Source organism: Canis aureus, chromosome 29, assembly GCF_053574225.1.
Source record: "Canis aureus isolate CA01 chromosome 29, VMU_Caureus_v.1.0, whole genome shotgun sequence".
In the NCBI taxonomy this organism is placed as follows: Eukaryota; Metazoa; Chordata; class Mammalia; order Carnivora; family Canidae; genus Canis; species Canis aureus.
Window position 1 is genome coordinate 17,824,644 of NC_135639.1, and position 15,003 is coordinate 17,839,646.

The 15,003-nt window shown below is 45.7% G+C and overlaps 1 protein-coding gene across 2 annotated transcripts in view; it reads right to left on the reverse strand.

The window, feature by feature from the left end:
- Positions 1 to 9,746, reverse strand: part of ACSL5 (acyl-CoA synthetase long chain family member 5) — a 40,960-nt gene extending 31,214 nt beyond the window's left edge. Inside the window, exon 1 of one of the 2 annotated variants that reach the window (XM_077877628.1) lies at positions 9,591 to 9,746. The gene's annotated coding sequence lies outside the window, so the exon portion shown is untranslated. Of the gene's footprint in view, positions 1 to 7,001; positions 7,269 to 9,590 lie in introns of those variants that run through there. The other variant, XM_077877627.1, reaches the window with a different exon arrangement.
- Positions 9,747 to 15,003: the final 5,257 nt, after the last annotated feature.

Below are 15,003 nucleotides of genomic sequence, written 5' to 3' on the forward strand. Positions count from 1 at the left end.
AAAATTCCAAATACATACTCAAAGCAGTCAAGAGGACTCCATATTCCTAAATGTGTCTATACATTTAATGCAACTCTAATAAAGACCAATGGGAATTAAAAAGCCAATTCTAAAGCTCACCCAGAAAAATAAAGCTTATTAAAAAGAGTCAGAAAATTTTTTAAGAATAACAGGAATTGGGGAGGGAGGACAGTTAAACATTACCAAATTTGCTTCCATAATGCTAGGGTAGTTTTCTATTGGACAAAACTATGTAACAAAATCATCTTGAAACTCCTAGTGGATATATTATTATATACTAAATTGCATTTCAAATAAAGATAGATTTTTTCACTTAAATAAGAGTATATAGGGGCATCTGGGTGGCTCAGTGGTTGAGCATCTGCCTTTGGCTCAGGTTGTGATCCCAGGGTCCTGGGATGGAGTCCCGCATCAGGATCCTCATGAGGAGTCTGCTTCTCCCTCTGCCTATGTCTCTGCCTCTCTGTCTCTCATGAATAAATAAATAAAATCTTAAAAAAAAAAAGAGTATAGAGACAGCTGGCTAGCTACTCAGAGAAAAGACATGAAGTCAATTACTATCTTACTCCCACAACAAAAATAGTTAAACGTGGATCAAAGACTGAAATATGGAACAATGACAACCATGAGTATTTGGAGATAAAAAGTATGAGGGATTCTTTTTATAATCATGGCACAAGGAAGACTCAAGAAAGACACAAAATCCAGAAGTGATAAATGAAGACATTGGCAAGTTTGAGCACATAAAATTTTTAAAAATATTTGCCCTTCAGGAAAGGTACCAGAGACAAAGATAAACTGGGACATGTATCAAGTACTTTGCCTGTCTAAAGAGCTCATTTCCTCAAAAGGAATGCTTCGAAGTCAATGAAAAACAAAACACAACACAAAACAAAACAAAAAGCAAAGGTCATGACCAGAACATTCACAGCTGAACAGATTATTTATGATTGCAGAAAGACATTCATCTTTGCTTGTAGTTAAAAAAATGCAAATTTAAAGGAAACGTCTTCTCCTCATCCATAAGATTAGCAATGATGAAATAGTGTAAAGTGCACTCTTAACCAGGGAAACATAAATTTGGTTATCCTTCAAGATGTGCCTTTTTCCTTCTACCACAATTTAAAATCTGTGCCCTTTGACATAATGACCCTACTAGTAACTTCTGGAGAAAAACATCAGTTCAGTGAAATATATCACAAATGGCTGTGTAAGGTACTGGTTTGGGATGTGGGCTCTGAGTCAGATTACTTGGGCTTATACCCTACGTGATCATCTTCTATCTGACCTGGGTTAGAAAATCTCTCTGTGGTTTCTCATCTGCAAAAAAACAATGATAATATCTATCCCAGAATTAAAGGAGTTAATATGCCTGTAAAATACTTGTAATAGTGCCTGTTGGATAGGCTAAGGCATTAGATATCATGTTCATCATCATTACATCTATAGGATTGTTTATAATGCCAGAGACCAAGAAAGACCCCCTTGGTGGAATAGCCAAATAAATTATAACATGTCTACACAGTGGTACTCTTGGCAGGTATTAAAAACAATAGAGCAGATCTGTGTGTACTGATGTGGAAAGAGCTCCATGATAAATTGCCATGTAGAAAGAAAAAAAAAGAACCACTTGGACAAACGTGTACGTGTTTGTGTTTCTAGAAGTATATTCCTCACAGGAAAAGACAGATGGAAGAGGATAAGTCCTAAATGGATTTTCCAGAAAGTTTTGAGTATTCGGTCATTGAGCTGAAGATATTTAAGGGCTTAACTATATATTGGCATCATTCCAGGAGCTGGGGATCTAGCAGTAAAAACCCTCCCCTTGTGGGTTTGTATTTTATTGGTGAGTTTGATAACAAATCTGAACAAGAGCTAGATTATATAGTATATGGAATTAAAAAGATAGAATCAGGAAAGACGATTGTGGACAGCAGGGGGTATAAGTTTTCAAGTAGGTCTTATTGAAAAAATGACTTGAGAGTAGATACTGTTTAATCTGAAATATGCATGCTTAAAAAAAATGAACATAAAACCAACAACTCTAAGTTACCCTACCTCTGACCGAGACAGCCGACTCACAAACTTCCACCACCTTGGTTGGCGGCATTTCATGTGAACATGCCTGAGAATACAGCCTCAGCTCGGTTTCTGCAAGTGCAGCCTTCTCGCCACCAAAGCCACATTCAACACACATTTCGAGCACTCACGTCATGTGCAAGCCTGTCAACTGCAGAGCAAGCTGGTTTGGACAGCTGCTCCAGGGTAGAAATGTTTTTCATTCATTTCTTTAGCACATGAAGAGCTAGGCCAAAGGTAAAGTTTGAGTCGCAGGGCATCTGTCAACACTCACTGCAAGAAGCTAAGAAGAGAGGTTGGCATGAGATCCTGACCTATGAGTCTGCAGATGACTTTCTAGCCAGTCACAGGCACCCAGGTGCTCAGGTCACTGCCCACATTAGGCTTCTCCAGCAAGCAGGGGCTCTCTCCATCTGGGGCCTGGCACCCAGGGCGCTCCAAGGTGCACACACCATGGGATGTGCCCAGGCAGATGGGAAGAGGTGTTCTTATCTCCTCAAGGTCATACAGGACAGAGAGGGGAGTCAGCATCACCAAAGGGGATCCCTATTCAAACCCAGAGGGTGACTAAGCAGTCATTTCCACACCATGGAGAGATTCTGCGAGCATTTCAATAATTAAAACAGGAAAGGGATATTAAGGTCACACATCTTGCCCTTCCTAGCCCAACTGCTAGGCCATATCCAACAACTCCACTTTGTAGGGCAGCTGGCAGGGTGAGGGGAGGGAGAGGCTTGAAACAGGTTTCCTGGCCTGCAAGCAAGCACATAAATAAATCATGAGGTTTCTGATGCATATCCATTGGTAAGATCTTTGCTGCTGAATCACACAGGGAAAGCTCCAGGGACCAGAGCTCAGGAGAGTTGTACGGACTGGAGCAGAACCAGTTCAGCCTTGGGTTTGGTAAGCTGCCTATGACTCAGTGGATACCCCAGCCGTGAGGGCTCCCAGGCAGAGGTGGTCTCAGCCTTCAGATTCTACTGCATCGGGCACGGTGCCTGAGGTACAGTGGGAATCCACTGGGTGCCAGGGAGCCACTTATCCCTTTGACTCACCAGTGGCTTAAGTTAACTAGAGAGAGTCAGCAGAAGGGGGCCCACCTCTTCTCAGAAATGCCACAGCCAGAGGCTTCATGCCATGGCATGGGCAACGCTAAGCAATTCGACCTGAATGAGCTCGAGGGTCACTGGTGCCGCAAGCATTTGAGTATACTATGTGCCAAGCAGCGTGTTCAGCATGGGGAAAGCTCCCGTAAGCTTAATAGTCTACCAGGACCTAAAAACAATTCCCCAGGCAGTACACAAACGTACCATGGCATATAGCCCAGCCTCTGGAGCATCTGGTGGACAGGTGGACAGGAGAAGTGTGTGTGTGGCAAGAGATTAGATTATTCTCTGTGCTTTAAATTTGTTTATAAATTTATATATTTCAGTAAGGCAAACAAAGGTCTTGGACCAACTGGGTGCCCAGCACTCTGCCATGTGCAGAGGAACACATCCTATTTGGGAAAGGGAAATGGTTGAACGGATGTTTCTGGTGGAAGTAGAGAATCCATATTTAGTTGAAAGGGTGTGGGGAAGAAGAAGCCTTTAAGAAGGCTTGAAGGAGGGCAGCCTGGGTGGTTCAGCGGTTTGGTGCCACCTTCAGCCCAGGGCCTGATCCTGGAGACCCATGATGGAGTCCCATGTCGGGCTCCCTGCATGGAGTCTGCTTCTCCCTCTGCCTGTGTCTCTTCCCCCCTCCCCCCCCCCGTGTGTGTGTCTCATGAATAAATAAAATCTTAAAAAAAAAAAAAAGAAGGCTGAAGGATACAGTATCTGGGCCTGGTGGAGATACTAGATGATAGAAGTTATATCAGTTCACAAACACTGGAGAGTCTTGGGGTGCCAAGTCTTGACCAGTTGAGCTGAGTGGTATTTCACAAAAAAGTCCTCAAAATCAAATACCAAAAGCCTCTGAACTCAGTCCATGAAGTTAGCATAGGATGGTTGAGCCACCCATGGGCTGGTGGCAGGCAGTGATAAATCCCACTGGATCTCAGATTGACACAGTCAACCTTGGTCTACCAGGGTGCCTCCAACAAACCACAGCCCAGCAGCCCTACCCTGTGGAAAACTTTGTCTCAGTTAACACCCCAAAAGGCTTCCCGAGCTTGTTGCTGACCGAATGGATTCTGAAAGAAGTGGGGTCAGGAGAATCGGTACCAGAAGTCCACTGGACTTGATAAGAGAGCCTGTAAAAAGATAGTGTGGACAAAGTGCTAGGCCCCTGTCACCCAGGCAGGATAAAAGCAGTGATGCAAACTGTTGTGAAAGAGACCTTCCTGCCAGGGCTCCTGCAGAGTCAGCCCTCGTACTCCCTGGTCCGCCAGTGGTCAGGAGTCACAGATTCAAAGTGCAAACAATAAGTTTTATTGCCAACAGTCTCATTTCTAGCAGCAGACATTCAAGGCCATTGCCCATTTGGGTGTCAGAGGAAGAGTCACCTGGGTCACCACCTGGGTGACCCAGGGATAGTCCCATAACATCACTGAGCATCCGTTTCCTTCAACTGCACACAGGAAGGGACAGGTAAGAGTCCCTACTTGAAAGGGATACCCTACGCGGTCCCCTCCAGTGCAATGCTTGGTACGTGGGAAGTCCTCAGGAGGACCGGCTCCCTTTCCCGCCCCCACCTCCCTCAGTCTCTGACTTCTTATCAAGTATCAGATGTTCTATCCTGAGGCTTCCTGAAAGAGGGGAGGGGATCGGGACCTTTATACTCTAACTGCCCTCCAACTTACAAGCAAAAGTCTTCACAACTTCTCATTTCTGTGGAAACAGAGGATTTCTCATTGGAGAGGGCATCGAGCACCTCTGAATTCTGATGCAGCTCTCTCCTCCGACCCTACCCTACCCCTGCATCCTGCCCGCAGGTACTCACAACCTCATAAAATAGACTGACCCACAGAGTTGCAGATCTGTGACCTGCTCCCCCAAAGACGGTTGAAACCATGACCTGGCCACAGCCATGCAGTGGCTGCCTGACCTTCCAAACTCCAAAACTCGTGTGTTCATTCACAGAACATGGATTGAGAGCCTAGGAAATATCAGGACCATCCCAGGATGGGATGGTCCAGGCTCCATCCCAGGACCCTGGGATCACAACCTGAGCTGAAAGCAAGAGTCTGGCACTCAACCGACTGAGCCACCCGGGCGCCTCTAGCCTCATCTGGAATTGAGGCAAGTTTGCCTCTGGTGAGTCAGAGTCACGATTCCAGGGTCCTGAGATCAAGCCCCACATCGGGCTCCCTGCTTGGTGGGGAGCCTGCTTCTCCCTCTCCCTCTGCTGCTCCTTGGCTTCTCTCTCTCTCTCTCCATCAAATAAATAAATAAATAAATAAATAAATAAATAAATAAATAAATAAAAAAAATCTTTTTAAAATGTGATTTTTTAGGAAATTTCCTAAATTTTTTTAGGAAATTTCCTAAAAAAATCTGAAGAAAGGCTAACTCTGCATAGGAGTAGTTGCAGCATGGTTTTCAGTAGCACATGGACTACAGCTTCGAACTCTGTTTGACTTTGGAACATTAATTCACTTCTCTGAACCTCCTCAGCCATAAAATGGTGAAATCATCCACATCATAAGTTTATCTCAATGAAACGTTAAGAGTAGCTCTTATGAGCTGGTGCTTAACTTGGCTTCATCTGCCTTTTCTCCATTCATTCTCTGACCTTGAGCCTCACTATAAAATCTGTGGCCTACACTATGCGTTTAGCCCTTAAACGTTCGATGATTCCCTGATGTTATGATAGGTGCTTTTGCCCTCAAGGAGTTAGAATATATAGCCTGGGAGAGAAGACTATTTTAGGTCAGGACCTAGCCAAATACCTGGCTGAAACATTCTGTTTGGACTGGATAATGTGTTTAAAAAAAAAATTGGAAAAAAAATCAAAAAAAAAATTGGAATGTGTTTTTTCTGGGGCCGGTGCACCTACCTTGCATTTTGCCAGAGTCCCTACCACCTGCATCTTACTATCTACCACCTATTTAACTCTATTATCTGCTTGTTCTCTAAATATTTGTGGTCTTTGTGTTTTGTTCTCTAGATTGTGCCAAACATACAAGTGATGCCTACAAGAATTTTTACCATGTCTCTTACAAGACTATTCTGTGTTCATCTCAAATACGTATCCATCGGAGGGGACCCCTCCTCCATAGTGTTACTCCCGTGCTGGAATATAAAGGGAGGGGGTCAAGTGAAACCAACTATTCTATTAAAAACATTTTTTACTAAAAATTTTTACTAAAAATGATTTTTACTAAATCAATCTTTTTTGAAATTAAACTTGACTATTTTTTAAAGACTCTGCTGCTGATGTAAAACACCGATCTCCTACAAGCTCCAGATTCAATTTTACTTTTCAGACCACCAAACAGATTAATCCCCACATGAGGTAACAATCCTGAACCATGGAATCCCTTCTAAAGCTCATTCTTTGAAGGTCCTTGAAGCTCACCTGAGATTCAACTTGTGGCCCCCCTTAAACAGATCTAAGTTCATTCAGGAACCATCCACCCACCTCTGATCCATCACTTCTCAGCAGAGAAGGAGTCAAAGCTCACAATGAATATTGAGGAGGTCTGGCCTGTAGCCCACCTCCCCCGAGAGAGGCAGGAGAAAGAAAATCCAATCCACACCCCTTACACCCCCACGGTCCTCCTTCCCTTTCGCTCCTCCTGATAAGGAAGGTTTAAAGGGGTCCCTTAGAGACCTGGGAGGGAGAGGAAAGCACTACACGTGCTCGGGGCACAGCAAGCTCTAGATTGCCTGGAGCCAGGGGTGACAGTGCCCTGTCGGCCTCTACCTCATGCACACAAGACCCCTTGCTAAGTGCCCCCCCAGGACGGTTCCCCTTACCCTGGGAGGGGGGTGCATCTCTTGGCGCTTCCTGCGAATGGGGCTTCCAGGCTCCAGGTTCTTCCTGGCACAGAATCCCTGTCGCCCTTCCCTCAGCCCCAGTTCATCCAGGGACAGGCTGGCTCCGGAGCATCCATGCAGGCAGCTGGCCACGGCTCGGAGCGCCCCGGTTGTGCCCCTGCCTGAGCTGTCCCGAGTCAGGCCATGGCCGGGCTTTCAAACGTGCTCGGGGACCTCACTTCCTGGTTTTTCTTTCACAAATGAAAGTGGAAGCTGCTCTGACCAGGAGGAGAACAGCCGCCCAGGCGCCCTGGCTCCTTTTCAAAGCCTTAACCCCAGCCTCTAAGGGCTCAAACAAAAGCCAGCCTGCAGCACACAATTCACTTTCGCCCCTGTGTCTGACGACCTCGAAACCGAGACAAAAAAAATCCAAACAGACCAAATTGACTTGAGGCTGCTCCAGCAGACAACCAGTGCCAGGAAGGGGACAGGGCTCCCCCATCGGCTCCCAGGACAGGTCCAGCCCCAGGTCCCCTCATCCTTCCTGATCGTGGAGCACCTGGCAGGGTCACCCTCCTCCAACCCATGCTCCCTCTCCACCTGCCTCGGTCCCCAAGCACTTCTGATACAGCCAACAAAACAAGCAAGTCAAGAGTGTCAGGGACACGGATGGAGAGCCTGTTCTTTTCCTCTGACACATCAGCCCTTAGATTTTTGTACCTCAAAATCTAAACTAGAAGTCCAGTCTGCTGTCCCCGCTCACTTCCCCCAAATTAAAACTGGGAACAGGGACGCCTGGGTGGCTCAGTGGTTGAGTGTCAGCCTTTGGCTCAGGGTGTGATCCCGGGGTCCTGGGATGGAGTCCCACATCGGGCTCCCCGCAGGGAGCCTGCTTCTCCCTCTGCCTATGTCTCTGTGCCTCTTTCTGTGTCTCTTGTGAATAAAGAAATAAAATCCTTAAAAATAAATAAATAAAAATAAAACTGGGAATGTTTTAAACCACGGGAATACAACAAGCATATATGCCATTAGCTGTCAGATTGATGCTGCATCTTGCAGCTTCTGGAAACCCCACTGGACACACTTGAGTCAGCAACAGGAAAAGGCAAATCCCGTCTTAGTGTTATTGTAAAAATTGTTCTGAATGTGTAGACCTTCTGGAAGGGTCCCGGAGATTGGTCTAGAGGATAACAGGACCTGTAGTAGTCTCACTGGACTCCCCTAAGGCTGGGGCCACAAAGGGCATGAGAGCTTCCATTCTTAGACTTAGAGGCAGAAATCATGAGTTCTCCTGCTCCCTCCTACCCCTCTCCCTGACACCCCAGAATTAAGTAACACTTTCTCTGGCCTTAGTTCTTTCAAGAAGGCTTATGTTAAGTTCAATATGAACCCGGCCCTTTACCAGAGCTAGGTTAGGATTCGTCTTCTCTACAGAGAGGAGATCCTAAAGCCTCCAAACTGAAACAAAACAAAATGCCAGTATGAGCTACATTGCAATCTCAGACAATGGGAGCTGATCCCTTGGCCTCACTCAGGAGTCCCCTTTAGACATGGAAGAAAGACCCTGTCAGAGAAGAGGAGGTGGGCTGCCCTGGCTCATCTCGCAGCTGGAGGGGCCCTTGGCTTTGCTTAGTGACGGGAGCTCTTTCTTCTAGAAGCAGCTCCCTCCAGCAGAGAGCATAGGATGGCCAAACAGGGGTCCAGTCTCAGCTACCTTAAACACTCCGAGTGCTGGCTTCTTTTACCAGCTAGACGAAGAGCTCAGGGCCAGATGAGCTTTACTCCCATTTTACTATTTTCCTCCAGGATTGGACACTCAAGTTCAGAATTGCCTCGGTCTTTCAAACAGGCTACGGAGTTGCATTCCTACTCAATCCTCTGTGCACACGAGGCACACTCAAGATTCCAGGAAATAATGGAAGGTTTCGGTAACCCAGCAGAATTCTGCATTCTGCAGCAGCAGCCTGGAGTGACAGACCGATCAGGACTGTAATCCTAGCCGCACCTCCTCCTGGGTAGGTCGCCTGGGGCTGGGCTGTTTAACAGCCCAGAGACACTTCCTTCAGCTGTGGAATGGGAGCAATCCCACCTGCCTCATAGAAGGTGGTGCGTGGACGAGGTAACACATGCCACACACCTAGCATAGACTCCAGCACCCAAGACAGTGTCTGCTAAGGATTCTCTTCCCCTAGTCCCTTCCAAGTAGGACTCGCTGTCATCAGAAGCTGGCAAATAGCCTTTGTAACCAACCCGACAGGAAAATTTTTGAATGGAAGATGGAGAAACACAGCTTGGCTCGGTCTATAGCCCTTAAGACTTTTAACCCTAGTGTAGTTCCATTTAGTGAAATTAACGACTTTCTCTCCCAAATCTACCTCCTGCCACCATTCATACAGCCTCGATGTCTCTACTTCTTTTCCAACTGGTTTCTGTTTCGCCTCTGCACAAGTCAGCTGAGATCGCTATTTAAACAACTGTGATTTCATGTCAGAAAAGAGCCCTTAGACCGAGGAGAGACATGCATTTCCCACCTGTCCCTGTCCTTATCGTCCCTAGATGTATAGAGTAGGAAGCCATGCTGCAGCTTACCTTGCAAGAGTACGCTCCCTTCCTGGGCCCAGGAATTGCACTCCTCACAGCTGGCTGCACTGGATCAGCACCACATCCAGACAACTCTGCCCCTTGCACAGCTCCTGTGATGAGGCCACATCTGAAGCCAATGTGTTCCGTCTTGAGAGTGACCAACAAGCTCCCTGAAACCTTTGAACCTGTTGCAATAGGGGTTCAAAGGTAGAAGTTACCTGTTCAAACACATGGAGTAACCTCCAACAGTGACAAGTGTAGAATTTGGCAAAAGGTTAAAACCAGGATAGTTATGCAAGGGCTGAGGAAAAAGAAGGAGAAGAAAAGACAACCCTCTACTCTGAAAGCTGTCATTTAACAAGCAAAATCTTTATGAAGCCCAACCTCAAGGGAAAGGAAGTGGACAAGTAGGTCTTCACATCTGCTTTTGGGACAGAATCCCTGAAACTGTGATAGGAAGAGGAAGGTCTAGCTAACAAAGAGGGAAAACCTGCTCCTCGAGGTGAGATTGAGAGGAACATGGGAAGTCACTTTAATTGGTTCAAGCTATAACTTTCAGAATCAGATAGGCAGAGGTCTGCATTTCAAGATCAGTCTTCTTCCAGAAGAGGCCAGTGACCCCCTCCAGAACGAGAACATCTCCAAGATGATGAAATAAGACAAATCTTTCAAGCATCTAGACTGAGGGGCAAGCCTACCTGGGTCGAATTCAGAATGCAGAACCACGGATGCAGCCTGAACCTCCCATGGCTTAGGAAGGTCCTTAAAGAAGTACATTACTATTACATCGCTTTTCAACCTCTGCTAGCTCTCTCTTGACATTTTTTTAAAAGATTTTATATGTTTATTTTAGAGAGAGTGAGGAGGGGGAGAAAGGAAGGATCACAAGCAGATTCCATGCTGAGCTCGGAGTTAGACGTGGGGCTTGATCTTCACTACCCCGAGACCATGATCTGGGCTGAAACCAAGAGTCAGATGCTTAATCAATGGAGCCACCCAGGTGCCCCTCTCTCTTTCCATTCTGAGATCACTGGTCATCATTCTTAGTTCTAAACTCTTTAAGACTGCAGGGCACCATTATTAAACAAAAAGGAGATGAAAGAGGCTCCAGAGATCGTGTTCAATTTCCGTGTTATAGACGAGGGCAAGGGCACCAAGGGCCTTTCGGGTGAAGGGAGTCACTCAGAATCATACAACCAGTTCGTTGTGAAAGTGACACCTGACTCTGGCCCCAGACAACCACTTCAGTGCCTTTGTCCTGATATGGTTCTGTTTCATTGATACGTAGTCATTTAACCACCAGGAGATTTTAGACTTGACCACTTTCTGTGTACTGGGCTGGCAGAAATTTGTGGCAATGCTGCATTAGGTTTCTTCTAATTGTATTCAGTCAGTCAGCTAATAACCTCAAAATCAGAAGCCAACACCTTGTCCTGTGGACTCCCATATGAAGCAGCTACCACATTAGGTTTTAGTAGGACAGACTCTTACCCAGGTCTTAGGTGCATTGGGTCTTTAAAATCACTTGATGGCACACAGCCCTAGTCCTGCCTTAGTACCTGAGGGAAAAGGGCTAAGAAATAACTAAAGAACATGTGGGTTAATGAAAACTGGGGGCATGAGTTGAACCCATTTGTTGAATTCCTGCCAAACTGTGTTAATTAGCCACCTACTATGCCATACTTGCTTAGAGAAAAAGATGCTCCAAACCAGTGATTCTCAGACTTTAGCAAACATCACAGTCCCCTGGAGAGCTGGTTGCAATACAGATTTATGGGCTGGTGCCAGACTTTATGATTCAATAGGTCTAGGTTAGGGCCTTGAATCTGCATTTCTAACAATTCCAGGTGATATACATGCTGCTGGTCTGGGGACCACATGAGGAACACCACTGAACCAAGCAGCCACTTTGCCTTTAATGAGCCCAACTACTGAAATGTCAAAAGGGACTGTGTTTGGGGAAGTCTTGGCTATGGTGACCTTGCAGGTGGAGGAAAATGGGGCCCAGAGTAGAACTCATTACTGCTGTGGAAGACAGATGTTCCTCAAGGTCGTAGGCAGGCTAGTCTCAAAGTGGCACCTTGGTAGTAACAGGAGGTACTGACATTCCCTGCCTCACTTCTCCTTGTGTAAATGTCAAAGTCCCGCAGCATCATAACCAGACAACCCATGTGGGTATGAGGATGGGGGTACAGGGGGTGTCATCTGATCCAACAACCTTAACTTTATTCTTAAGGATACCTGAGATAGTAAAATGTAAAGCAGCTGGGGCATAGACTCAGTAAGAGAAGGGAATCTGGAAGCCAAGTCTCCAGTGTCCCCATGGGCTATCCAGTCTCTTTATAAACCACGATTTCCTATATCATCTCTCTTCAAGAAAAAAAAAAAACCTCAAAAACAAAAAGTTAAAAAAAAAACACCTATGTGAAATAAGGCTTCTTTACAGCACCCTCCATTTTTCCCCACCCTTCCCACAGCCATATACATCTAGAATTCAATACAAATTCCTTCAAGGTTTGAGCATCCTGTAGCCCCCACAAAGTGCAAACTTTATTGTTTTATGCCATTTATAGGTAAGGTGCTCCAGGTGTTATGAGTCTGACCCAACAGCCACAGTTTGGACACACTTACACACAGTGCTGGGGTTGGTTTGTTTATATGCCCTCGCCTTTGGCAGAGACGAAGAAACCACGTATTTCATATACAACAATTCCAGAAGACCAGGAGCCAGTATTCTAGAGTTTTATAACACAGCCTGTAAATAGTCAAAATACATCCTTTTTTTTTTTCTTTTTTTTAAGGGAGAGCAAGAGAAGGTGAGCAGAGGGGGAAGAGGAGAAGGAGAGAATGGATCTTAAGCAGGCTCTGCAGCGAGCGTAGAGCAGGACACAGGGTTCAATCCCACATTTCTGAGATCATGACCTGAGCTGAAACCAAGAATCTGATGCTTAACCCACTGTGTCACCCAGTCGCTCCCAGATACATCTTATGATAGTGGCTGATAGCTCTCTAGAAGAAGACTCCAGGTTTCCTTCATTTTTGAAAGCAGGGAAAGACAGATCTATATGCAGGCTGACTTTTTATGTAGTGCCACAGTGAATTTATGTAGCTCCTCCCAGTTTATAAAACATTTCCACTATCTTTTAACAAATCTGTGAGGTCTAAGTGGGGACAGTACCCTCAGCATCCAAACCTTCAGTATCTGTTGGGGCCTGTGACACAGGCGTCCTTTGGCCCTCACCATAAACCTACCAGATGGCTATGATTTGTGACATAGGAAACACTTACTTAGGAAGAATCTTAGCCTGTTTCAACTGCTAATCTAACGTCTTTAGAAGTCAAGCAATAAGAGGAGAAAGAGCAGAGCCTAGAGCTATAGGCTGGATCCACTCATGTTAACTTAGTAATGGTGGCTCAGAAAGAAAGGAGACAAGACATTCCTCTCTAGAGGTGGCTGTGTAGGAGGACACATTGTGATGGTATAGAGTGGGTACAAATAAAACTGTGAGGGAATGACCTTTAGCTTTCCACATGGCAGAGCTGACTTTGAAGTTTACCCTTCTACGGAGATGTGAAGAGGAAGGGGCAAAGTTCCTTAAACTCTTAACAAGGGTGCCATATAATTTGCCATTCCAACTATCAGGATTCTATACCCACCCTTCCCTTGGTTATCTGATGTTTCAAAAGGCTTATGGCACTCAAAGTACACCTTGCCAGGTAGCAAGCTAAGGTTCTTATGCCAGCTCCTTTATAAAGGCCTTCCAAGGTATCAGGAACATTATTGAGCACTGTTCCAAGAGCTTTGTCTGCAATATCTCACTTAACTTCACTGTGTCCCCATAAAGAATTTATTGTTCTGTAAAAGAAAAGCTAAAAGAGGCCAATTAACTTGCCCAAGGCATGTGCCTAATAGCTGGCAAAGTTTCAGAGTCAGATTTTGAGTTGAAGGAGTCGAGTCCAAAGTTTAGGTATGTATCTATGAGTATGACCCATTCCATCAACCTCTTGCCATCTTGTGCATTTATATATATGCTTTATCTCAGGAATCTTTCACTGGTCTCCCAAAGAAAATTAAGAGCTGTTGTCTTAGAGGAAGCAGGACACAATGCCAGCCTAAGGATCTGATGCCAAGGGTGAAACAACAGCTACCTTTTCCCTCCTCAGAAGGGCTTTCCATCTGCCTAGATATCCTTCCTGCCACTGAGATCATTTCCCACACAGAGCCTCACTTCACTCAACTCAAGAGGCCCAATGCACCATAGATCCAGCTGTGCAACCCTCAGGTTGGTCTGCTTAGTCGTGAGTGCCCAGGGCACTGTGTCAATCTTGGACCATGGGGGGATGTCTGGGTGGCTCAGCGGTTTAGTGCTGCCTTCGGCCCAGGGTGTGATCCTGGAGACCCAGGATCAAGTCCCACATCAGGCTCCCTGCATGGAGCCTGCTTCTCCCTCTGCCTGTGTCTCTGCCTCTCTGTGTCTCTCATGAATAAATAAATAAATCTTTTTTAAAAAAAATCTTGGACCATGAGACTTCACAACATGTGTGGGAGAAGCTGGCCTCCATTTCAGTGCTAGAGCAGCTCATTTTTCCTCAGCTTGGGTCATGAACAGAAACAGCGTGAGCACCCAGGCCCTTGAGGCCACTTGCTCATTCTTTGTGGGAAGGAAGTGTTATTCAAGTGTGAGCACTCAGTCTACAAGAAGAGTGTTTGCATAGATTGCGATACAAAGTTTTCCCTATTCCCAGATATGCCATACCTCCCCACACACACAACATACACAGAGCACATGGCCTTGTAGACTTCGGTCTGAACTTTCTGACTGGTAAGCCACAGCACACGGATGGGCCATGAAGTACTGGCCCTCAGCCCTCACAGTGGCTGGTATGCTTGTGAACAGCCTCATCTAGGGTAGTGTGTCACATAAATACGCTTACTCTCAGGTTCATGATGTCAGCAAGGTTGGACACAGGCAACTTGCTCCTTTGTCAGTGACAAAGTGACACAGGCAACTTGCTCCTGCAAGTGGTTTCCAGGAACATTTACGAATCAGATGGAAAGTGGAAAGATCCTTGAGAGAGGTTGTCAGCTCTAAATTCCCAGAACCCTCAATAATCTGGTAAAAATCATCGGCATTTCCCAGCAGGTTAGAAAGGTGGCTGAGAGGAATGATTAAGATCTGTGCTGCCCAATAGCTAACCAGGAGCCACATATGGCTACTGAGCACTTGAAAGGGGGCAAGTCCACATTTAGATGTATACAAAACATATTCCAAAGTTTGGAGACTTAGTATGGAAGAAAATAGCGTAACATGTCAGTTTTAAAAATACTGCTTACGTGTTGAAGTGAGAATATCTAGGATATGCTAGATAAGTAATTCTCCTTGTTCCTTGTCCTCTTATAAATAGGTCTGCTGAAAAT